The 26,943-nt window shown below is 43.1% G+C and overlaps 1 protein-coding gene and 1 long non-coding RNA gene across 17 annotated transcripts in view; one reads left to right on the top strand and one right to left on the bottom strand.

Moving 5' to 3' along the window:
- Positions 1-26,943, bottom strand: part of FGGY (FGGY carbohydrate kinase domain containing) — a 425,082-nt gene that overhangs the window by 155,346 nt on the left and 242,793 nt on the right. The gene's annotated exons all lie outside the window — the stretch shown is intronic.
- On the top strand, positions 19,844-26,139 carry LOC116749357. Its single transcript, XR_004348587.1, has 3 exons — positions 19,844-20,165; positions 20,370-20,564; positions 20,918-26,139. It is a non-coding gene; the product is annotated as an uncharacterized LOC116749357 (long non-coding RNA).

Genomic DNA, 26,943 nt, shown 5'->3' with positions numbered 1-26,943 from the left:
ACTGGCTCCAGGGAGCTTGGACTGCCTTCAGCTTTGGAAGCTCTGAGAGCTGTATGACCCCAAAGATATAAAATCATATCTTGCATCTTTTTCACAGCCCAAACAATCTGTGGTGGGTAAACAAGGACTGGTTTCTTCTGTAACGGGGGAGGGAGCCGTGGGGTGTCAGGGAGGGAGCTAAAGAGGAGGAGGGGTGCTCTGCACAGTATTTATTCATCAGACGGATCCTTAGCTCTGATGTCACATAGCAGATTGGACCCTCAGAATCAGAACCATATTTTCTATTTCTGTCACACCCTCCACGAGTGAGCACAGTACTATTGAGCGGTTCTCAAACATGGCTCAACCAAGGCTCTTTTGATTCTAAATGAGCTGTTAGGAAAAGCAGCTCCCTCTACAGAATTTAGGGTTCCTTTAAAAAGATGCCTGGGAGTCGTTTCTCAGCCGAGGCTGATCAGCAGGTACAGAGGAGGATGACACAGGCTTTTCCCTTGTAACAGGCCCTTGGCACCTATGACACAGCGCTCTGTCAGACATGCTCTGATTTTAACTGCTAAGTTGTGGACACTTCTCTCCCAGCCCTGCTTCTGATCAGTTTCCGCATTTCCCTTATTAAGACTGTTTGCTTTAATACCCATGTCTGGCCTCAGATATCATCTCATAAATCTCACCAGGGACTTTGATTTTCTGGTTTAACTCTCAACATTCTGTCTTAACCTTCTGTGTGACCTTGGCTCTTGGGGTGTTCATCTGAAAAATGGGGCACATAGGACCTCTTTTTACAGATTTGTAAAGATTAAATGTGCCACAGTCTATTATAGGCATTGGTGCAGTGCCTGGTACATTCAGTGACCCAGGGAAATGAAGCCCATATTAATATCATCACCTCCATACTGGCCAAAGTGTGCTTCTTATTTATGGATTGGCATACATGTGGCTGTTTAATTTTAAAAAGTACGATCTGACACCCTCTTGACTAGAATTTTAAAGTAGGGTACAGAGGTTGTACTGGCTCTAGAGAACAGAGAGCAAGAATCAAACTATCACTCAGGTGGGTTCAGTTCTATTGGCAAGATCTATCACTGGGATTAAATACAATTGAGGCTTTACCCTGTTAATAGCATACCATATAAAGGCAAAGAGAGCCTTGGCTGATTTATACTGGGGCCTCTTTTGATAAAAGACTTCCTGTGCACATGCACCAGTCGTTGCCTTTTGGAAGTACTCCCTAAAGACCCCACTCCTGCTAATTAGGGAATGCTCAGGGGAATTTGGGCCAAGTCCATACAAGTCTAGACCTGAAGAATCCTTTTTGGTTTTTTAAAATTAATTAATTAATTTGGTTGTGCTGGGCCTTAGTTGCGGCAGGTGGGCTCCTTAGTTGTGGCATGTGAACTCTTAGTTGCAGCATGCACATGGGATCTAGTTCCCCGACCAGGGATCGAACCCTGGCCCCCTGCATTGGGAGTGCGGAGTCTTAACCACTGTGCCACCAGGGAAGTCCCTAGACCTGAAGAATCCTTATCTGCAGAACTCTCTCTCCATTTTTGGCCTCACAGAAGATGAGAAGGCCAGTCTGGATGGGCGAAGAGAACTAAAAACTATCCATAGTTACATGGATAGCTCCCTCAATGAATGACTGCAAAAGTATTATAAACTGAGAAGTGTTTATGCAGTACGTAAGGTAAAGGGGTTTACCCCGTACATTTTCTCTGTAACAAAGGAGACTGATGAGAACATTAAAATACAGCGATGGTTGGATGGAGAAGGCCTGGAGAAGGGAGATAGGAAGAGAAGTTGTGAAACCCAACCTGCTCTGGCTACCTACTGTGTTACCAGGGACAGCACACAGGTGGCACATGCAACAGCATGTCCATGGCAGATAAGTGATCGTGGCCCTCCGTCCTGCCATTTCTGGACGAGGCATCCAGGGTGCTGGAGAGCCACTGCCGTCAAGTCAAATGAAGTGACATGCCCTGAAACCTCTCTGTCATCCTATGGGGGGCACTTTCACATACATTTCCCCACCTAAGATGCTGGGCAAGCCTGTGCCACAGTTGATTTTGATGAGAAAGGGAGCTGAACTTCAGAGATATTAACTCAAGTTCCCAGCTTCCAAACAAGGCAGAATCAGGATTTAAACTCAAATCAGACCAAAGAGTCCGTATCTTTTCTGAGACACTTTTTTTTTTTTTTTTTTTTTTTTAGAGAAAAAAGGTTGTCAAAAGGAGAGGTAAGGACACAGCAGGCAGAGAGCAGCACCCTCTTCACTGTTTGGTCTGGAGCCAGCCCAGCTCCTCCTAGACCTTAAATAGAATATGTCCCTTGCAAATTCAACAGACATGATGGGATTTTCCTATATTGTGGGGGAGGAAAAGAGAGAGAACTCACACATTCCAGGGTATCTTTTCATACTCTCCATATTCAATAGCAGTTCTTTAGGAATGTTAAGGGAGACTCATGTTTAAAAAAAAAAAAACCCAAAAAACAGAAACTACTTAAAAATTGTTTTTCTATTTAAATGAGTTCTTATAAAAGAGAAATGGCTTGTACCACAGAGGCAAGGGGACTAAAGAAGAAAGGATGCTCAGAGGGGAAGTTGATTGAGAGGGTATGCCCTGTGCCTGTACTCTTATAAAAGACCCGGCTAATACAGGCAATATGTGAACACTGCAGAACAATCAGAAACAAGTGAAACGGGGGCTTCAGAGTAACAGTGTTCAGCTGTGGGCAATGGCCAGGAGGAGGCAGCTTTTGTTATGAATAGATCCTCTGCATGTAAGGCAGGTCTGATTTTAACCCCTGGCTAGGCTATAGGCTATTTAGTGTATGAGAACGGACCAGGGCCCATCTGGATTACCTTAGAAAAAAGAATGCGGGTGGAGGTGGGGTTAGAAAAGGGAAAAAAGCAGCTATCTGTAAAATATAAAATATATGACCTGATGTAGGACAGGGTTACGGTTCTGGGAGAGTGGTTTAAATAGAGTTTCTGTGTTATTAATCAGTCATGTATTTGGCTTACAACATAACAAATGACAATTACAATGGTTTTTATTCTTTTTTAAAGGCATTGCAAGTAAACAAGGGGGAAAGAGGGAGGGAAGGCCAGCTAACACTTGCCAAGCTGCCACTATGTGCTGATGGTTTCATACATATTCTCAGGTATAGTCTTCATGAGAACGCTGCCATTTCCTTTGGTGTACAGATGAAGAAACCATGGCTCACAAAAATTCAAAGCCCTTGTTCATGGTCACACGGGTGCCAAGTGGCAGAATGGAGATCTGTCTGACTCCAAAAGCTCTTCCTACGATAGCTAGCTGCTTCTTGGATGTTTGGGAACCAGAAAAGTCAGATGAATGTAAGGGGGTCGGTGGAACCAGCCCTTCTCCTTCCCGGTTTTAGTTTGGGCTGTGGGTTGACAGAAAGGGACTCGTGGTGCCTGCAAGGGTAAGGGCGCTGCCTAAGGGTACCCTTAATGAGCAAACCAAGCCTGGTTTCTGGAGCTCAGTATGCTTCCCTAGGGTCCTGCCTTTCTCCCTCTCTCCACTCATCATGCAGCAATCAGACACAAGATTAAATGAAACTGGCCACCAGGGCCAGCCTGGCTTCCAGGATGTGTGAATTCTGGCAGAACACTCTGTGTGTTGATACCCTCTGTGTGTGGTGTGCGCTTATGTGCCATTGGCCTAGCAATTTGAGAATCTGGCTCTCACCTGAGGGACAGATGTCAGGGTTAGGGGTAAGAGCTATTTTTCCACTTCACTGGCCTGCTCTTGGAGGGTGGTGACTGAGCACTCAGCCATGGTAGGGGGAAATACTCCTCCACCCTCTATACCTGCCCCTGGGGGATACACAGAGGGGAGTGCTGGTTAACGAGGCCTGGGGGGCGGTGAGACTGCTTCCTGGAAGCTGAATAGTGCCATGAAGAAGAGGCATTTCGGTTCAGCCAGGTTGGGAATCACAGCCCGTGCAGCAAGTTATGAGAGCCTGATGAATCTCGGTTTCTTCCATGTCAGTGACAGACAAGAGTATTCACCTTCCAGAAGGTCTGGGAAGATCAGAGGCAACAGAGAGAAATCCTTGACATACTGCCTGCACACAGTAAATAATCAACAAGTGACAGCTGATTATTTAACTTTCTGAACCAGGAAATGTTAAGCCAGGCAATGTTTAATCTACTTTTTTCTGAGTGAAGAGTGCAGACCAGCCTGGTTAATCCTGCTCATGTGTAAATAACAGAGGTGCCGGCAGAGGGTGCAGATGGCTGGAGATTCAGTAGGTTTTAGGTGGAAGAAATCTGTGTCTCATTTTTATGCCAGACCCAGAGGATGGCTTGGATCTCAAGTTGTGTCCCTAATGGGTTGATGGTAAAAAACACATCTAATGTTTACACTTGAAGCATTTCTGTTAATTGAGGCTCTGCACTCATCTGTGAAGAGTTTCCACAGCTGCCTTCTAGGGCTGTGGGGCTATTAGCTGTGACCATGCATGCAAAGCACTTGGTGTGGTTTCTGACACCGAGCAGGTCCCTAAGACAGGCGAAGAGAGGAGGGCCCAGGAAACATCTGGGGCCTGTGGAGAATCAAGACTCTCTAGAGCAGAGACACTGCACACACTTCTTTAGCAAACATTTAATTGAACACCTACTATGTGTCAAGCCTTGGAGAAACAAAGATGAAAAAGATACTGTCCTTGTCCTAGTTTTCAGTGTCATCATGATGTCTGACTGCTAATCCCAAAATGGCAAGAGACTCTGATAAGCACTTCAATAAAGGTATAAGTTCTTAGCACAACAATGGCTTGAAGAAGGTGTTATGATTCGGCTGGAATGTAGAATGCACAGTAAATCACACAAATGTTGAATTGGCACATGCTGTGAGCAAAAGCCTGGGTTACTGGCTTTATCTGCACTATCTCATGTAATAATTATTACAGGCCTGTAAGATAGGTATCTATATCCCCATTTTACAGATGCGAGAACTGAGGCTCAGAGGGGTTATATAACTTGCCCAAGGTCAGGCAGCCATGGTGCAGGACATGCAAGTATTTAATGTCAGACCTATGAGTGGAGGGCAGGCAGAGGTCAGATGATGAAAATCCTTTCACAACATGCTAAAGAGTAGGGATTTTTTTTTTTTTTTTTTCTTGAAGGCAATGGGAGAAATAATCTCAATTTATGTTTTGGTTGTTTTGTAGCTAGAAGTCCACAAACCCACTGATGCCCCCTCTCAAGCGCACATATTCTGGATTACCAGAGGCTGAAACTGCACAGTGGTTCATTTTGGTTTGTTTTGATTCACAACTGAATGCATAGTGAATGATGATTATCTGTTATGTTGCCCAAAAGTTCCTGCGGTCACAGGCTACGTAAGTGTTCCACACAGAGCTGGGCCTTCCCTGGCCCTCTGGAGCCTCCAAGCTCTGGATCAGCCTCCTGGTGTGTAAGCATGTGTGGTTTCTTGTGCTTTGCTAAGTCAACAGTTCTAGGCAGGGAGAAAGAGGCTTTGCCTCTAATATATTTCTCCAGAAAGCCCTTCACTGCCTCACCTCATTTAATCCATCTACGCTTACCCAAATTGTGCTCTCTACCACCTTCTGCCACTCCATGCTTTGAATGTTTCAAACTTGCTACTTTGACCTTGGACCTTTAAACCACCTGACCAGCACTGGCAGAAAAGCCGATACATAAATGTGAGCCTCGGACATCTCAAAGGGGCAGGGGAAACTGTCAGCCACTTCAGACCCGCTTCTGCCTTGATTCAGGTAACATCTCACTCAAGACCTTCATCTCCATCTCTCACTCACAACAAGCCTGATCTCAAGGGCCTGGCCTTTGAATTTAGTCTTCTATGTCCTGACTCCTCTTGACAACTTTGGCTTAGATGCCCTCCCCCAGCTCTCCTTGCTCTGAAAGCGCTTTTTCCCTTAGTGGCAGTGAAGAACAGATACTATGAGAGCCTCAAAACTGGGCGAGGAGGCTGCACAGGCCATGCCAGACCTTTCTACAGAAGTTCTTGGTGCAGTTCAACACCACCACCTGGGCGTTATGGAATGGTGGGCTTTTTGGATCCTCAAGACTGGGAGAGCCTTCAAGAACACCTTCAAGACACCAAAAAAAGGTGAGCATTCAGCACCACCACATCTTCAATGCTTGTCCCACTTCAGACCTGAATCCTAAGTGAGCGACTGTTTCATTCAAAATTCACTGAAAGCCAACTTTGTGTCAGGGGCTATACCAGTCATTAGTGATACAGAAATGAACAGGCCACAATATCTGCCCTTGAGGAATTCACAGCCACTGAGTAAGGACGACATATACCCAACTAACAACAAACAAACCACACAACAAGCACTGTGATAGAGGTATGTACCATGGGGGCACACAGAAATCCACCTAATGTAGTCTGAAAGCTTCCAGGAAGAGATGACACCCAAACTAAAATTTAAAGGCTAAGTGCGAGTTAGCCAGGAGGAGTGAAATAAAGGGCATTTCAGGGAGAAGGAGAGGAAGCAGAGAGTGTAGTATAGCAGGGCTGGAGGAGAGAGAAGGGGAAGGAGAAGAGTGCAACATGGGGTTAGAGAGGTCAACATGGGCTACGCCATACACAGGGTCATCAAACTTGCTGAGAACTTAAGAGTACTGACTGCAGAGCGGATGGGAAGGGGAAGAATAATATGATTCAAGCTGGTAGGGGAGATGGTGGCCAAGACCTTTGTCCTCTCTGGGACTCCACTTTGTCACCTATAAATGGGAGAATGCAATTAGGTGATCTTTAAAGGTTCCCTCTGGGTCTCTTAACTGTTCTCTGAATGGATGATCACAGTTCTAGAAATATTTTTCATGCTGTTATAGAGCTGGTAGCTAAGCATTATCAACGGGTGCCTGAAAGATCTTTTAAGCTCTGAGAAGGGAGAAAGAACACAGAATTTGGCTCCCAGTGACTTGAGTTCAGGGCCAGGGGTGCTACTGACTGACTCTGTGGCTGGGTAAATCACTTATACCCTCTTTTATCTGTAACAGGTATAACAAAGCTTTTTAGGGTCACTATAAGCAATAAAGAACACCAGTATTTCAAAATACCTGGCACACAGCAGTTACTCAAGAAATGCCCACCGACTATTAATGGGACTGGGCAGACTGTAGCTCAGTATATCCTTTCAGCTTTCACTGTTTCTTACATGCTAGACCTTGAGTATCAGAGATGAATGCGTCACTGTCCCAGCCCTTGGGAGCTCAAGGTCTAGTGGCAGAGACACCCATTTGCTACATTTTTATAAAATAAAATGACTGCAACAACATACATATGAATAAAGTGCTACAGTAACACAAAGGAACTTGTGATGACTTTTGCCTGGAATCATGGGAGGAGGCTCAGTTAATACAGGTGAGGTGCTGTTTAAGCTGGTGACCGATAGTTTATAAACAAGCTGTTTAATCTACTGTTCAATGCATCTCACTCCATAAAACTTGTAAGAGAATTTATCTCCAGGTCCAATTTTGTCCATTACAGTGGTTCTCAACTAGGGATTCTGATGAAATTCCTCCTCAAGCAAATGGTCTCCGGGAATAAAAATAGGGAGGAAGTAAAAAAAAAAAAGTGAGAAAAAGCATAAGCTCATCTATAAAATTTTAACTTCTCCAAGTTTCATCATGAAATATTACCATCTTCTTGGTCAAAACCTTAATGGGATCTTATGAGGGAGGCACAGAGCTAAAATGACTGACCAGCCTCATCTCCCAAACCATTTCAGGGAAGACAGAAGATGATTTCATGTGCTCAACAACCCAATATCATTTCCCCCATGTATAAATTAATTTACGTTAAAATTACTCAATGAATTAAAATTATTTAAAAAGTTAATAAAAACTAAAGTTTCTAAATTTCCATTTTTGTAGGGTATTGTAAATATAAACAAACTTGTACACTTGAAAAAAAATTAGATGACCAGTTTACCAAAGCCATTATTGAGAGACACCATTTCGCTTTATAATATTAATGGTTGGGGGCATTTCAACTGTTCCATAGGCCAAGTGAGAGAAGGGTTCCTTACGTAGCACGGTCACAGGGAAGGCCAGTCAATGGAAGAGATGGGCTATCTCCTTGACCGGTAAATGAAAGAAGCTTGAAGAAAATGACCTACATATATGTGCTTGGGACTTTATGATGACGAAGAGAAGAGGAAAAGTAAGGAAGAGGAGAAGAAAGGAAAATGCTGAGGGATTAGAGAGTCTAGATTTAGGATTTATCCTGTTGTGTGGAGTTTAAAGACAGCTACTCTGCAATTCTACAACATGAGAAGGACCTGCGGTTGCCGAGTGAGTCATCTCTGAAACCTAAACATCAAGAAAGAACATGAGCCTGAGGCAGGACGATCTAGTGGTGAAGACTAAAGTGAAACATAACCGAGAGCTTAGGGTTCTGGGGAGAGCGATAACATCTGACTAAGACAGAGGCACAGAGGAGGTGGTACGGAAATGGGGTCTCAAAGGATGCACAGGATTTTAGCAGGCTCATTGGGGTGGAGGTGTAAAAAAGGAAGGGAAAGAGAAGCTTTCTTGCCTGAAGAAATAGCATACGGAAAGGCCAAAGCAAGTCAGGAAGCATTCCTTGATTCAAGAAGTATTTGTAAGTGGCTACCATATTCAAGGCACTGTTCAAGGGTCTAGGGATATAGCTGGGAAAAAACAAACTCCTACCTTCATGGAATTTATATGGTGTGGTGGAAAGTGGGGTGATAAAAATACAGGAAAATTCAAATATATAATCTGTCAGCTGTGATAAGGCTTTTTAGAAAAGTAAAGCAGGAAAGAGAGGTTAAGTAGTGCCATGAGGGCAAGTGTTGTTATTTTAATACAGGGTGATCTGGGTGGACCTTAACAATGAGGTTACATTAAACTGAGACTGCAAGGGAATGAGGGAGGGAAGCATGGAGTTAGGAGTGATACAGGCAGAGAGGTAAGAGCAAGTGCAAAGGCCCTGTGGCAGGGGTGTGCTTGCTATCTTACATGAACAACAAAGAATCAGTGCAGCTGGAGTGGTGTGAACAAAGAGAAAAGTGATAGATGAGGGCAGAAAAGCAAAGACAGCGGATAAATGGGGATACAGGAGTCCGACATGGGGTTGAGAGAGTTTTTTTTTTCCTCGCTCTCTTCAGTTCTTTAGAAAGAAGCTATTACAGCATGTTGTTGTCTTATATGATTAAGTAGAAAAAGATTTGTCAACGTAGGAGAGAGAGGGAAGAACGGCCAGAGCCTGGAGTATGTCCTAGTTTATGGAAGGGCCCACACAGTTACGGCGTACGGGAGGAAAACCGCTTTGTTCACTTCTCTACTCCCTGTAAAATCTGTTCTGTGAACTCTTCTTCCTAGTTCTGGAATGAAATTTCAGGCAGAGCAATACTATTCCTACACCCTCAAATAATAAAAAGTCCTCGGTCCACCTTCAACGTTAAATGTGAACACTCCATTTTATCAATAATATTTAAAACTCCCATCTCATCTAATTGAAAAGTCTCTCTCCTTTGGCTACAGCTGACTTGGAAGCATACCTGGGGGCAGGGGGGCATGGGGTTCAGGGTGCTTCTATCTGTCCTCCTCCACCCTCTCCTCTGCTGGCTAGCTGCCTGCTGCTCAGTCTGCTCCACACGGGGCAGGTGCCTCGGGGAGGTCTTACTTGACTGACAGGATCGTGATCTGGCTCCGACATGTCCTCAGGGTGGGGTGCAGGTCCAATATGAACTCTCATGATGCGGTTCTGGGGACTCCCATAATCCCACAGTAGTATGCCTGGAGTGTGCTTTCTCTCCCTCTCTCTATCCCTCTCCATCTCTCCATTGCTCTGCTCGTGGCTCCCTTTCATTCCTGGACCTCAGGGGTAAACTCAACTGCTCCTCACTCATTCCTTTTGGACGGGGTCCCATTTATGACATACCCAGCTGGATCCCTTGTGCTGGACCCACACACACCTTTGCCTTGTCTTCAGTGGACATACAGCCCGTTCCCAGAGCAGCCCTCACTTTTTGACTTACTACCTCAGATACAACAGTCAACCTTGGCTTCTTCCCTCGGACTTCTACTTCTGTTTTACATCCTCAGGGTGGCTTTTAACACTAGTTTTATAGTCTTTTAGGAAGCCCTACGTAGGTGGTCTGGTCTCTAGGGCCTCTTCCAAAAGCTCGAGGAAAGGAAGACCCCCATTATAAGATCTCGTTACAGGTAGCTGGAGCGGAGAGTGTATGTGGGAGAGGAGGTGGACAGAGCTAGGTAGGGCTCCATAAATTAACAGTTACTTTCTGGAGTCATCAAATGCTTTTTTTTTGTGGTACGCGGGCCTCTCACTGTGTGGCCTCTCCCGTTGCGGAGCACAGGCTCCAGACGCGCAGGCTCAGCGGCCATGGCTCACGGGCCCAGCCGTTCCGTGGCATGTGGGATGTCTCCGGACCGGGGCACGAACCTGTGTCCCCTGCATCGGCAGGCGGACTCTCAACCACTGCGCCACCAGGGAAGCCCATCAAAGGCTTTTTGAACAGAGACCCAAGTCAGGAAAATGTCATCAGTTTCTGGACACTAGACATTCTAACACTGTCTATTACTTTAACTAACTTATTAAATGAAATCCCTTTTAAAATGAGAAGTACATATAAGATTAGAACCACCATAAAGTATTCAAAACTACTAAGATATTCTTACCTAACTGCCTGTTTTATGACAACCAACTTCCCTCAGTTATTCACCAATAAACCTATATATAACCTTACTAGGGCATTCAAGTCTTTTTGGACGTAAGCCTGCCACTCTACCAACCACTTTCCAATTTCATACTGGAATTCTGAACCCTCTGCTAACACACTAAGACAATTCTTCGTGAGTACTTTTGACTTAATTCAGAACAATCACTTTCAATACTTCATGGCAACATACATAAATTGAAAGACACTGGCATGAGATGAATGGCCAACTTTAAGGAGAAAATGAAATAAGCAATTATTCCATTAAAGAGAGTATTTTATGTTTGTCCTGATTAAATCATCTTTAACCACCTGGCTCCAGTTCAAATAAAGGTGAATCATTAGAGGCAAAGTCTAATAGCCAGCAATGGAATGTTCTGTGACTGAATCATTCATTTCTTCCTCCCCACGTCAAATGCCCAGCTGACTGTGCCACGTGCTGCGAGAACGTAAGGACGGCAGCACCACTGACTCTGTTCACAGTGTGTGTGTGGGGGGAAGCTGTAGAGAGCAGCGAGGTTTTTGGCTCCCCTTAAAAAAATAATTTCTAACTTTAACTCACTCATTCAACAAGTATCTTCCATTCATTCATTCAATAAGTACTGAATGCCTAACTCAGTCCCAGGCACTAGAACAGACACAGAGGATACAATGGAGTCCCTGCCTTTGTGAAGTTCACAGTGATGCTCTTCCCTGGCCCTGGAAGGGAACTGTCAAATAAAATCAACTTTAGTGGTTATTCAAGCACGGGTTACTGATCATCTGTCCTGACTGCTATGGAAGATCATTTTCTCAATTTCACAAAAGGAATATCTATATCTATAATGATTGATATATCTACATATCTAAAAAATCTCCAGCAAATATCATATTCACTAGAGAAATTTCAGACACAGCCCCTCTAATATCAGGAACAAGATGAGATGGCTTTTTAATCATTATAACTGTTCAATGTAATACTGGAGGTCCTGACAAACACAATTATACAAAAATTGACAACAACAAAAGGTATAAAGAAGGGAAGAGAGAGAAGAAATTTTGCAGGTGATAATGATCTCACAGATGAAGCTCATACTGTCCCTTCTGCTTGGACCTCTTTCTTCTCTAACCAAAATATGACACTTCTAACATCACTGCTTTACAGAAGCCTTCCTTGACTATCCAAACCACAAAAGATCACCTGGCTCTATAGTTTAAAATTTACTGTGAAAGCTATCATGCATGCAGAGAGTGTATAATACATGCACATGTTATAATTTAATAAAGTGCAAATTTACAATAGTCAAGACATGGAGGCAACCTAAATGTTCATTGACAGATGAATGGATAAAGAAAATGTGATACACACACACACACACACACACACACACACACACACACACAATGGAATACTACTCAGCCATAAAAAAGAATTAAATAATGCCATTTGCAGCAACATGGATGGACCTAGAGATTCTCATACTAAGTGAAATAAGTCAGAGGAAGACAAATATCATATGGTATCATATGTGGAATCTAAAATATGACACAAATGAACTTACTTACAAAAGAGAAACAGACCCACAGACATAGAAAACAAATTTATGGTTACCAAAGGGGCAGGGGGGTAATAAGGAGTTTGGGATTAGCAGATACAAACTACTATATATAAAATAAACAACAAGGTCCTACTGTATAGCACAGGGAACTATATTACTTATCTTGTAATAACCTGTAATGGAAAAGAATATGAAAAAGAATATCTATCTATCTATCTACCTATCTGTCTGATCTATCTATCCATCCGTGCATCCACACCCATAAACACACACACGCACACATTGTGTGTATGTAAAAAAATTTCAACCATTTGAGAGTAAGTTGTAGATATAATGCCCATTTACTCCTAAATACTTAAGTATGCATTTTATAAAAAGAAGGATATTCTTTTATATGACCCTAGTACAACGATCATACCAGGAAATAAACATGGATACAATTCTATTATTTAATCTGTAGATCTTATTCAAATTTCATCAGTTGTCCACAAAACGTCTTTTACAGGAAAAGGAAAAACAGTTTCTCTAGTCTAGGACCCAATTTAGGATCATACACTGCCTTTATATGTCATGTTTCTTTTGTCTCCTTAACATCCATGTTAACCAGCAAGGTTTCTCCTGGGAAGCCCCAATTGCATCCACCCTGCAAGCTCGGCATTTTCCCTGCCAAAAGTACCATAAATTTCACCTTCTAACCATCCTTCAAATATATCCACTTCTCTCCATCTCCCCCGCCATAATCTGAGACAAGCTACTGCGATATCATCTCTCACCCGATCTCCAATCTCCTTCTATCTGGTTTCCTAGCATCCACTCTGGTCTCTCTCCAATCTGTTCTCCAAACTGTAGTTATTTTGATCCTTTGTAAATCTACTTATGTTACCCACTGTGATTAAAACCTTTCAGTTTCTCTTAAGATAAACATCTTTCATAAGGCTCATAAACCCAGCACGTCCTGACCCTTTTTGCTTCTCCAGCCTTAACTTGTGTCACGCCTCTCTCCTGTCCCACACACAATCTGACAATTTCCCTCCCATTATCCTGCTGTACTCTTCCTGGACCACTTTCCTCTTCTCCACCGCCACATATAACCCTCCTTGCTCCCTACTAGACTCTGCTTAGTTACCTAATCAAAGTATCTCAGCTCAAACATCCCTGCCTTACAGAAGCCGACCACCCAAACTTTATCAGTCACTTGGCTTTATGTTCCCACGGTTGTTCCCCTGCTTCACAGCACTTACATATCATACATACAGAAGAGTGTATAAAACAGATGTGCACAATCCAAAAACTGATAATAAAGACTCATCCATCCTTCACCAGTAAATGCCACTTCTCCAAAGTCCCTCTGGGAAGGCACTTTTTTTTTTTTAACCTCAACAACCAGCACCCCACCCACCGCCATGTAAGTAACCAGTGTCCTGATATTCATGGCAAAAAAATTATTTCCTTGTTTGTCTTTCTAGGTTCAGCACCTATACATACATTCCTAAAATGTATTGACTCTCTTGTCTCTTTGAATTTTATATGAATAAAATAATTCTGTATTTTCTTTCATGCCCTGTTTCTTTCACTTAAAATTGTTTGACTCATCTACATTGTTTTATGTAGCTGTAGTTCCTTCAATTTAAGTATGTGTGCCACTGTAAGAATATAAGACAATTAAGTATATTCATTCTATTATTCATTCTATTATTATTATTCATTCTATTATTATTAGTAGTAGTAGAAATTTGGGTTGATTCAAATTTGGAGTTACTATGAAAAATAATGCTATGAATACTCTTGGACCTGTCTCTGGGTACACACTGGTACAGGGTACAATGGTTTCTCCAGGTTTTTACTTAGGAATGGAATTGGTAGAGTGCAGGGTATGTGCATGTTCCAACAACGCTTCACTGTTTTCCAAAGTGAGTACACCAATTTGTACTCCCAGCAGCAGGGTATGAATGTAAAGCACCTATCAAGGTCTGTACTTACCTGTTTTTGTGATTGTTTGCTTAGAACCCTTCTTCCCCACTAGACTGTAAGGTCTGTGTCTACTTTTGCTCACCATTTTCACTGCAGGGCCTGGCACACAGTAGAAGCTCAAGAACAACTGGCTGAATAAAAGAAGGCACCCTGGGTAAGAAAGTTGAAGTATGTTGGATGTGAATATACTTAAATGAATAACTATTCATTTAAGTATATTCATAACTGACTTCAAAACCCATGTCTTTTCTATCACTCTCACATTTTCCTTATCTCAAAATGGTGATGATCATTTGTATCCTACTTACTAGTTTCCAATGCAATGGTAGCAATCAAATGCGATTACAGATGTCAACCCGATTGGCACGGAGTACCTATTTAGTGTCCACCAACGTTCCACTACTATGCACCTGGACACAAAGGTCCGCAGATGGGGTATATGAAAGGTAACTGTCAACGGCAAATGCTTTATGAACGTATGTGAACTAAGATGACTTTGTAGAGGAAGATGGGAGTTTCAGATATCACTACAGGGAAAACCAGGGAGAGCAATTCATGCTTTCAAGTCCAAACTGCACCTGTGTCCCAAATTATTCACCAGCACAAACAAAAGAAGCTTGCTCCAAGCCCTGATCAGAACAAACATTTGAAAACGCTTTTACCCAGATGGAATCATTTTTCATCTGTGCCCGGGCTCAAGGAAGGGCTGGGCAGAGAGGTGGATTACACACTGCACTTCAACTTGGCACTTGCCTGTTCAAAAGTAAACTCTAACTTCCTATTTACACTGAAAGATCTTAGACCCCTGTGGTTTCCTGTTGCATCCTGGTGTGTCTATGCTTTGGTTTCTGAGTCTGTCTGCACAGAGCTGCAAATGGGGTCCCCCATGGTTTCACTTCATCCTGCTTTTCATAAGAAAATAAGAATTCTACAATCTCTAATTTTTGGCAGATTCTACGAGGTACTCTCTCCAAGTCCTGACTTCTAAATCTGTCTAGACCTAAGCCTACCAAGAGAGGATTTCTTTGAAAGGATGGAGACTCAAGAAACCTCCAAGAGTGACCCAAACCAGCAGGGACTGACTGACCATCCAACTTAATTTACTACATTTTATACTACTTTTACATTCATTTACTTCATAATTCACTGAAGTAAATTTAGAGTACCTTCTATGTACAAGGCGCTCTGTTAAGCACTGAGGAAACAGTGACGGAAAGATATCACTGGTACTCGGAAGGAGCTTAAAGCCATTTTTCTGAAAGTTCCTGATTAGAATCACTGGGGCACTTGTTAAAATGACAGATTCATAAATACTCCTTCCCAGCAAGACTCAATGAATCACCCCCTGTGGGAGTCGCACCTGAAGAATTGCATTTGTAAGGAGTTTCCAGGGACATTTTATGCGTAGTAATCGAGAACCACTGGCTGGCAGTTCAATGGAGAATTTACAGTCACAAATGGGGACTAGCGATTAAGAATCGAGAGCCCTTCCTGTGAGGAACCAGGCTTTCCCCAACTGCAGGATCCTTCAATTTGAGTAAACAAAGATGAACCAACTAAGCACGTGGCAGAAAAGGCTTGGGGTTTGCTCACATATGTATCTGAGTCTTGGCCCTAACCCTCACTAGCTGTGGGACTTTGGACAAATCACTCAGTTTCTTTGAGCCTCACTTAAAAAAAGAAAACACCTGCTCTGTCTGCCTCACTTAGTAATTCTGAGCATTACATTCCAAAAGGCATTTTACAAACCTAAAGCACCAAGAAAGAGTTAGTCATTTTATGATCACAAAAACTTTAATAAACAAGAAAATTAAGCCAACCCATAAGGTTTCTCTTAAGCAGTCAGAACTAGCCCATATCTTAACCATCCCAAACTTTGCTCGTGGGGCTCACTTTCCCTAACACATTGTAGCTGTGTATTATGTGCTTCCTTCCAAGTTCCAGCAGCTTTTTCCAGAAGCAGAACTCGAAACCAGACCCAATTCTGGGTAGGATAGTGGGATATACTTAGGTACCGTGTTAACGTTTTCAAGGAGTGAATATAAAAGACAGGAGACCAGCCAGACCTGGCTTCCCCTGCCGTGTCCTAGCTCTGTAATCTTTCTGACCTCCATTCTATCATCTCTTAGATGGAGAAATATACCCTATTGGGTCATTTTAGGCTACCGCCCTCTAATGACATTTGACTTTTGTTATATCTGAATAGATTTGTATTACTCTTTATTCTAACCTAAAACATGGCTACTACATCTTTCTCTTTCATAAATTAATCTCACATATTTATTGTGAGGATTAGATATTCTATATACGGACTGCCTAGCAGAGAAACCAGCACATGGTAATTATTTAATAAATCCTAGCTATTGTTTCCTAAGTATAAACATGTTCCTTGTTCATCCCTAAAATACTGTCCCCAGCAAATTCCTCTTCTTTACATATACCACACATAAACTTGAGTAGCCTTTTTCTTGGTGAATATTTCTTTTCCTTTTTTAGATCCAAATTTTTTATCCTTGAAATTGTGATGGTGTTTACTATCTAACCTCACAGGGGATACAAATTATTTGCTATCTGTTAGCACACCTCTTTGGGTGAACTTGATAACACACAATGTGTGGAGTGCCTACTATGTGCCATGGTCAAAGAGCATGAAGCAGGCTTTTCCCTGACTGCTCACTAAGCTCAGCCTTGTGGGGAAGACAGGGAGTGGTAAGTGCTGCCCAAGAGCTGGGCTTAAAGAACTCTGAGGGCCTCTGAGGAGGTACAACTCACCAGACATGCTGGTGAAAGGAACAAGGGTTGCATGGAAGTACCACCTGACCTTTGGGGAACTTTGGGGAAGACACATACTGAGGATACTGTAGTGACTAAGAACACAGATTCTAGGGTCCCTGGGCTTTGGTTCAACCTCAGTTCTACCTCCTCCTTGCCTTGTGACCTCCCCGAGCCTCAGTTTCCTCATCTGAACATTTGGGATAATACAATGCGGGCCATCCCAGAGTTTACTGGGAGTATCAAATAACATAGTAAGTGCTCAATAAATGTGAATTATAATAATGATGATGATTCTGGTGGTAATGATACTCACCAGGTAGAAGGGAGATGTGGCCACTCCAGGCAGAGAGAAAAATATGCCTTAAGGCCAAGTGAGAAAGCACAGGCTCTTTTCAAGAAGTGCATACTTCAATTCAAAGCATTCCAAATACCCAAGTATTTTCATGATTCATTGGATGGCAAAATGAATAAATATCTTGCTCTTTAGAACCTATTTAACCTACTTGGTCTGAATATTCGCAAGTTTTACTACAGAAATACAAATGTGATTGATTATGGGTGCTACCCCAGATCTCACTGGCATAGTTATGTAATATACTGTAGACGTACAGTATTAACTTTCTAAAATCTGGATATTCTCTATTCTTAAACTTTGTCCCCATGGAATTCATATAAGGATATGAGATGTACCTGCTAGAATACAGGATGAAAAGTGAGGGATAGCAGGGGATGAGGCCAGGGGTGGGCAGGGCTCAGATCACGTGAGATCTCCTACGTGGAGCTAGAATTCGGGAGAATCACTGAGAGATTTTAATCGGGAGAGTGAAACCATCAGACTTAGTATTCAGGACCATCTTCACTATGAGTCTGTCAAAGTAGGTCCATGCAAATTAGGGTCTTACATATCACAGAAGAATGAGTACATATATTAATATAACTGGCCATCTTCTCTGTGGGCTCCCTCTTTTTTTTTCGTGGGCCATCTCCCTAATTCCAGAGAACCCTAGCCCTGCCTTTGAAGATCATAGCTAATCTCTCAGCTGAGAGTTACATAGAAACCTGAGGAACTTGCAGTGGAGTTTAACGTGAAGGTGGATGGCAGGTACGTAAGTCAGGGTGGCCTGTGACTTGTCTACGTCAAGCAACTCCTGGACGGCTGTTCGATCATTCAAAAGCACTCTCCAGTTAAACATCTCCCCAACCAACAGAATCAAGGCTCAGTCTCTGCCTGGCTCCACACAAGGCTAAAACCAATGGCTGGAGGCCCAAACACAAATTTGGCAATTGGATGATACAAATACTTTTCAATCAGTTTTATGATTTTGCTTATGGCCTGCTTCAAGGTATAATTCAGTGAAAAGAATCAATTCTTAGGTGGGTGGAATTTTGTGACTGAATGGACCAACGCTGCTGTGTCAAGTGGGAAGGGTCAGTTCATCAAGAAAGAAACTGAAGCCTTCCTGAAGACCAGAGAGCTGACATGCTAGATGTCCCTTCATTCACCACACAGCCTATCAACCCATCAAAAAAAGAAAAAAGAAAAAAAAATTTAAAAAAAGGACACCAAACTGGTATGGCACGATTTATTCTTCAACAAATCTTGATGTTTGCCCAGTATATTTCTGTCTGTCCTTCTGCCCATCTATCAATCCAATATTTACTAGACCCATATCATGTGTCAGGTGCTACCCTAAGTGCAAGCAAGTGGAAATTTACTGCTTTGTGGTATCTTTCTGTTACCTCTGTAAGTAATAAAGATCCCGTGCTGGTATCATTCCACAGTATAACCTAAAACCTGGGCACTGAGAATTTCTCTTTCTCAAACATCACTATACTCAGTTCTCTAGAGGCTTGAAAAATACATGGCAGGGGTGAATTTTATGGTATGTGAATTATCTTTCAGTAAAAAAAGTTTAAAAAAATGCATCACAGCACTGCAGTAACTTTCACCTCCTTGGGATTTAAGACTTCCATTCTTTTTCAACTGAATATATCTCAAATCTATAACATGGCCAAAATGTCTACTCAGTTTTCACACTGAACCTTTTTATTCCTATCAGCAATAGGGAGCCACTGACTGTTCATTAGAAGGAGACTTTCAACCTCAATCCTTCAGCGTTGATTGCTCAAAAAATTTCTCATGGGTTCTTCTGGGATCTTTGGTCTCTTAGATGTTATTTCTCCTGGTGTTCTAACACTGGTTAAGTAGAGGAACAGAATATTACACCAAACTTCTGATGGCTCTGGGGGACAAAAAAATATGAAAATTTAATTAAGGTGAAAAAAGAGGCCCTTGGTGGAGCACACAAGGAGAGTGGGAGATGGGGATGAAAAAATAAGGGGCAAGCAACAAGGCGAAAATCCTGAAACCCCTGAACCAAATGTATGCATTGGGTTGGCCAAAAAGTTCGTTCGGTTGGTGACTACGTAGTTTAATAAACTAGATGAGCTGATGTGTGTTGAGGCCCGTGGCACAGTAGCTGACACTTAGCGAGGGCTCTGCCCTGGCTGTCTCAGCCTCCTTTTCCTCCTCACTCATTCGCTGGAAGAGCACAAATACTTCCATCACTGCTAGGTCGTCCTCAGCAGCCACAGTATCACAGTCACCCATACAGCAGATGAGTGGTAAATAGAAAAAGGGAAAAAAAAAAATCAATGTGGTTTTCATTTCATGCTCTTCCAAACGAATACAAAACATCTCTGTGATTTGGGAAGTTAGCCACATGTCTTCAAATTGCCTAATTCAGTACTTGACCACAAAGCAGCACAGAAACAGGGAAGATGACAAATAAAAAGTCTCATAAATACTCTCCGCCCAGGGGATGATGGTGACAAGTGATGCTATTTATTTTTATTGTTATCGTTAGACTGGGGGCCCCTTGAAAGGCAGAGATTTGAAAGACTGGGAAGGAGGGAAAATGAGAACACTGTGGTCAAGCTGCATCCAGCCCTCGCTCTGCAGTTCTCACCAGCCTTTGGAAAAGATCTGCCTTGTAATCACTTCACCCCATTTCTGCAAAACACCCGTGTGCATGACTAACCCATGCTATGGCCCCAGTCTCATCGTTCTGCAAAGAACTGAGAATGTGAGCTCTGGAATCAAACAGCCTGAGTTAGAAACTATCTCTAGGACTTACGAGCTATATGACTTGGGTAAGTACTTTGCCTCTCTGAGACCCAGTTTCAGTCCCTGTAAAATGGGAGGATAATGCTGATAACTGCATACGGTTATTATGAGGGTTAGACACAATAATAGACGCACATTTCTTAGCCCATGATAATCATGAAGTAAATATTAGCTGCTATTGTTACTGCTGCTAATTTTGTTTTTTCCCTCTGCTTCTACCATTCTTCCAGGCAAGCTGCCGTCTTTTGTGGAAAGCTGAGCTCAGGCCAGTTGACAGACTCTCATCAGAGGCTTTTGTTTCTGACCTTATGAAAGGCCTTGTGTTACACCTGGCTTTGCTGCGTTCCTGGTGGGCTTCCAGAAACATGGGACCAGACAGCCCTGCCCAGCTTTTATGGGAGTGGAACAGCTGGATCATACAATAGGTATGAGAGTTTCTTTGTAAGAAACTGCTCAACTATTTTCCAAAGGGGCTGTGCCATTTCACGTTCCCAGCAGGAGCGTGTGAAAGTTCCAGTTCCCCATCCTTGCCGGACTTCAGCCACTCTGACAAGCATGTAGTGGGTCTCACTGGGGTTTGCATTTGCCTTTGCATTTCCCTTGTGAGGAATCATGCACAGCATCCTTTGTTGCTCTAGCTTGGGCCTGGGTGAAACACAGAGCTGCTACAGTCATCACCCAAAGAATGCAGCTCCAACGACATGGCATGGTCTGAGGGTGGCTTTTCTCTGGTTAGAGCCCAAGACGCTAGGGCGCCTGAACCCTCTTTTCCCAACAGAACAGAGATCAGGCTGCAGATCCACTCTGAGCCAAAGTGCCTCCTGAAGAGCTGCTGGGAATGGATCCTGTTCTCCCCCCAAGGGCACAGGGGGGTGATGGATGGGAATGGAGAGTTCCAGAGGACTGTGTGGTGGAGGAAAGAAGAGAGGGCAGGTGTGGCTGGTTTGTATCTCCCAGGCCCCACTGAAGTAAAGCTGTTCAGTAAAACTCTCACTTCCCAGAGAGGCCGAGTGAACTCGCAGGTGTCCCCGGTAAGGTGGGGTGGGAAACGAGACTGACAGCACCTCAGACACGGGGGTCTTCTCCCAGTTAGCTGGTCCCCACTCAGCGGAGACAGATGCTGAAAGACAGCCCCAGTGGACTGGGAAGGAGTGAAAGGAGACTTAGGAAAATCCAAGCGCTTGCACACTTGTCAGCAAGGGGTGTGGGTGGGAAGCAATCCAGACATACGGTTGCTAAGCATCTATTATGCCCCAGCTCTCAACTGGACAGCATGGGTCAAGGGGGGAAATGGAGACATGGACCCACTAGGCAAGTCAGCTTCATCTGAGGTACAAACTGCTACCATTAAAACACAAATAATCATACCTATTGGTCTGTGCTAAGGATCAAAAGAGCAGAACAGTAAAATATGTCAGAGGGGCTTCCCTGGTGGCGCAGTGGTTGAGAGTCTGCCTGCCGAAGCAGGGGACACGGGTTCATGCCCCAGTCCGGGAAGATCCCACATGCTGCAGAGTGGCTGGGCCCATGAGCCATGGCTGCTGAGCCTGCGCGTCTGGAGCCTGTGCTCCGCAACGGGAGAGGCCACAACAGTGAGAAGCCCACATAAAGTCAGAGTAGCTAGAGAATTAACTTGGGTTAGAAGGAAAGAAGTGACAACCAGTATTTTTATTGAGCACCTACTATGTACTATTTTTAAAATGAGGACCAAACAATTTTTAGAGATAGATTTAAATCAGTGCCTGGAATACAGTAAGCACTATATAAGTGATTGCAGACGCTATTATTATTGTTGGTTTCTTTTCTGGTATTCTTTTTTTCTTTTTAAAGCTTTATTAGGACTTCCCTGGTGGCGCAGTGGTTAAGACTCAGTGCTCCCAATGCAGAGGGCCTGGGTTTGATCCCTGGTCAGGGAACTAGATCCCATATGCGTGCCGCAACTCAGAGTTCGCATGCGAGCCCCAGCTAAGGAGCCCGTGTGCTGCAACTAAGACCTGGTGCGACCAAATAAATAAATTGATTAATTAATAGTAAAAAAGCTTTACTGAGCTATAATTAGCATTCAATAAGCTGCGCATTTTTAAAACATTTGCTTTGATAAGTTTTGACACAGCAGACACCCACCAGTGAAGACATTACTACAATCAAGGTAAGTATATCCATTATCCCCAAAAGTTTCCTTGTGCCCATTTGTAATCCTACCCTGCCCACTGCCCCATTGCAGGCCACCACTCATTCTGCTTTCTGTCACTATATATTAGTTTGCGTTTCCTAGAATTTTTAATAAATGGAATTACATAGTTTGTACTCTTTCTGTTTGGCTTCTCCCACGCAGTATAATTATTTTGAGGTTAATCCATGTTGTACCTTATATTAATAGCTCATTCCCTTCTACTGCTTAGTAGTATTCCATTCTAATGATGGACCAACACTTTACTATTCACTGTTGATAGACATCTGGGCTGTTTCCAGTTTGGGGCTATGACAAATAAAACTGCTATGAGTTTCTGTACAGACATATGCTTTTACGAGTGGAACAGCTGGATCACACGGTAGGTGTACGTTGACTTTGTAAGAAACTGATCAACTATTTTCCACAGTGGTTGTACCATTTCACATTCCCACCAGCAGCACATAAGTTCCACTCTCCCACATCTTCACCACAGTGTCAGCCATTCTAACAAGCATGTAGTGGATCTCACTGTGGTTTGAATTGGCATTTCTCTAGTGACTAATGATGTTGAGTATCTTCTCAGGTGTTTGTCATTCAAACCTTTTCTTTGGTGAGATGTATGCACCAACATCTGCCCATATTCCAGTTGAGTCTGCTGTCCCTCTCCTCTAGGCATTTGGGAGAAGCTGTGTACCTGAAAGGGAAGAGCAAGGACTCTAGGGTCAGTCCCCTAGAGGGCTCAGACGAGCGTCCCCGCTTCTTGTGTGTCACACTGTGTGACCCACTTAACTGCTCTTTGCCTCCGTTTCCTCACTTGTGAAATGGGGAGAGTAATGGTGCCCAGTTCACAGGATTGTTGAACTGATGACATAAAGGATTTAGCACAGTGCCTGGTGCTCAATAGATGGTGGCAGCTAACGTCTTCTTATAATGACTGAGGCTGGACCAGGGATGCTGAACATCCTCTGTCCAGCGCAGTGTAGAACTGTCCTGCCTCAAATGCCAGGAGAAGCACTACGCTGAGCTTCCTGAATGCACAAGCTGTCTTCCTGCTCGTGGAACCACATCAAACCTCTCCTTGCTAATCGATGTCTAGCATACAGTCTGTTTTCCATACATGTAGTTGCAGGGCCCAGGGCGAGCCTCAGTATGGAGAGACTGACTACTGAGAACACTGATCCCAGAGGCTGACAACAGCGAGTCCTGGCGAATCATGCACAGCAGCTCAGCTCTTTCACTGGGAGGTGTAACAGTGGTCCTATCTGTGCCTTATGGACTCCCTTCCCTCTCCACCTCTCTCAGTGACCTCTGCCAATGCCACTTGCTAAAGAGTCCAAGACAGAGAAACCTGCCCACACTCTTCTTAGCTGTGACATTTTCCCTTCCTGTGGTGCTCTCCCAATGGGCCTGCAATACCCACATCCCACCCAGGAGCAAACTGGTATTGCTGTGGGTGATGTGGACACAGAAGAGAAAGAAGAGAAGGGTGAGGCCAGGGTCTAGTGCCTGAAACTGGGCAGGAATAGCATCCCAGTGTGTGTGTGGGGGGTGGGAACTACAGTCCTACAAATAGCACATCCTACAGGAAAGCTTCCCTGTCTACTGGAAGCTTGAGTCGTCCCCTTCTCCATATTCAGCCCTAAACTTACCATCGGAATTACCACTCTGAACTGTAGTCATCTCCTTCTTGTCTGTCTTTCTCAATGAAGGCAGGCATGACACGCTATCTTATTTATCTTAATACCCTGAGTATTTGGCCGTGCAAATACAAGAAAATGTTTTGGTAATGAGTGAATGGTTTAACGGATAATTTTTTAAAACGAACTTTTAATTTTACAACCGTTTTAGATTACAGAAGACTTGGGAAGGTAGTACAGAGTTCCATAGACCCTACACCTAGTTTTGTCTATCATTAATATCTTACATTAAGTTCATATGTCACAATTAAAGAAAGATATTGATATCATTAACTAAAGACCTTACTTGATTCAGATTTCCTTAGTTTTCACCTAACAGCTTTCTTCTGTTCCAGGATCCCATCCAGGATGCTACATTACATATCTCTTTAGGCGCCTCTTGGCTGTAATAATTTCTCAGGCTTTCCTTGTTTTTTGATGACCTTGACAGTTTCAAAGAGTGCCAGTTAGGTATTTCGTAGAATGTCCCTCAAATGGAATTTGTCTGCTGCTTTTCTTATGATTAATTAGACTGTGATTAATTAGACTTTTCTTATGATTAATTAGACTGTGGGTTTTTGGGAGGAAGATAACAGAGATAAAGTGCCATTCTCTTCACACCATGTCAGCAGTACATACTATCAACATGACTTATCACTGTTGGTGTTGACCTTGATAACCTGGCTGAAGTTAGTGTGTCAGATTTCCCCACTATAAAATTATTCTTTTTCTCCCTTTTTGTACTCTCCTCTTTGAAAGGAAGTCACCATGTGCAGCTCATGCTTAAGGAATAGGAAGTTATTGTTTGTGGATTTCTTTGATGATGGCCATTTTCACTGGTGTGAGGTGATACCTCATTGTAGTTTTGATTTGCATTTCTCTAATAATCAGCGATGTTGAGCATCTTTTCGTGTGCCTCTTGGCCATCTGTATGTCATCTTTGGAGAAACGTCTATTTAGGTCTTCTGCCCATTTTTTGATTGGTCTGTTTTGATGATATTAAGCTGCAGGAGCTGTTTGTAAGTTTCGGAGACTAATCCCTTGTCAATCGCGTCATTTGCAAATATTTTCTCCCACCCTGTGGGTTGTCTTTCCATTTTGTTTATGGTTTCCTTTGCTGTGCAGGAATAGGAAGGTATGCTCCACTTCCTTAAGGGGGGAATATCTATATAAATTCTCCTGCATGATAGATTTGTCTCTTCTGTTCATTTATTGGTATCAGCATGGACTCATAATAGTTATGTTATACTTTGGGTTATACTCCAATACACTTTATTTTTCTGCTCAAATTGTTACAGTTTTGGCCACTGGAAGCCCCCGTGGTTGGCTCCTGATAATTCCTTCAGTTTGTGGGGTTGGGGGGAGGCGGGGTTTGTTTTTACTTTGTTTTGTTTTGAGCGCTATCTTACTTTCTGGTGCTACAACAAGATACCCTAGGCTCATCTTGTCTATTTCCAGCCCTAGTCCTAGGATCAACCATTTCTCCAAGAAGCCCTGACCCTTTTATTGGAGAATGGTATTAGAAACCAAGATCTGGGCACCAGGAGTGCTTGTAGCAACTATTTGCTAGGGCGTCCTTGTTTCTAGGCCCCCTCCACTGTCACAGCTAGGAAATACATGTATGTTTACGAACCTGTATACCTGCACGTCTGTAAATATTTCTGTATGTATCCATCTGTAATCTACATTAAGCTCAACCTGAGTTCATCCTGATGTCTTTAATTCAAATCCATTGTCACATGGATCATTCTAGCTTTAATGAATCATTTCTAACAATAATACCATATCTGGTATATGGTGCTAGGTACAGTGCGAAGCTGCTTACAAAGATTACCTCATTTGATCCTCAAAACAACATTCTGGGTAAACACTACTGCCCACATATAATAGATGAAGACACTGAGGTACTGAAAGATAAAGTATCTTACCTAAACTCACAAAGTAAGTGGTGAAGCCAGCTTTTCTGTAGAAGCCTAGTTTAGAAATTCCACACCTACTGCGTGATCGAGAACCACCATGCCTACATTCATCAAAGACTTTGAGAAAACTTCAGTTCTGAGTGATTTAAGATGCAGATGTAATTCCCAGCTCTCACCAACTATCGTGCTGCTCAAACCTTACCTCTTCAGTCTTCCCCACCCCCTCCCCACGGTCCCCTCTCCATCTGTCATGCTGACTAAAGACAAGTTGCCAAGTTACAACCTGACTTGACAGCTTGAGAAAAGGGGTGCTGGAGCGATGGCAGGGATCAGCTCCATCTGACCCTGTGACTTTTCAACCTCTGGCTCACCCCTGCTGTGTATGATCTTGGGTTTTGGTGAGTTGGTAGTAATTAACTCTGAACAAGCAGCTCTGCTTTCATGCAGTTAAAAAAAGAACAGTATTTTTTTTTCCTTGTTAATTAAATCATCTACGAGGAAGATAAATGTGCAGCCCACACTTGTATCTTGTAAAATATCAAAGGCCTGATTAGTGAAGCTTATGTTCAACCTCAGGCTTTTTCTCCAGATTCCTGGAAGTAACAGGGATGTGAAGGAAGGCAACTCCTAAGTACCAATACTTGTTACATTCCTTCATTCATTCATTCTGGGTGAGCTAGAAAGAAGCAACCAGGATCATACACAAAACATTCCTGGGAATTTTGACCCAATCAACCTACAGAATTAGAAACATCAGCAGTGAGCAGACAGGAAGAAAGAGAATCCTTCAGACCAAGTTGGAAGTCACTTTTTTGAAAAGCCCACAGACCCCTCTGGTCCCTGTGTTCTGTTCGGTGAATTTTTCCTGACAGTTGGTGGTTTTATTTGCCAGAACCACAACAAAGAGGGTCCTTAAGTTTCCCTGGGAGCATTTCCTCAGACCTGCACCTCTCCTAGATCTCACAGAGGTGTTACTGTTGTTGGCTTGCTGGGTGTCCAGCACCTGAGCCAGATCAAAGGCATTTTCCGACGCCAG

The sequence above is a fragment of the Phocoena sinus genome, chromosome 1 (assembly GCF_008692025.1).
Source record: "Phocoena sinus isolate mPhoSin1 chromosome 1, mPhoSin1.pri, whole genome shotgun sequence".
In the NCBI taxonomy this organism is placed as follows: Eukaryota; Metazoa; Chordata; class Mammalia; order Artiodactyla; family Phocoenidae; genus Phocoena; species Phocoena sinus.
The sequence above is the reverse complement of the archived record's forward strand: the minus strand, read 5'-3'. Positions and strand labels throughout refer to the sequence as shown.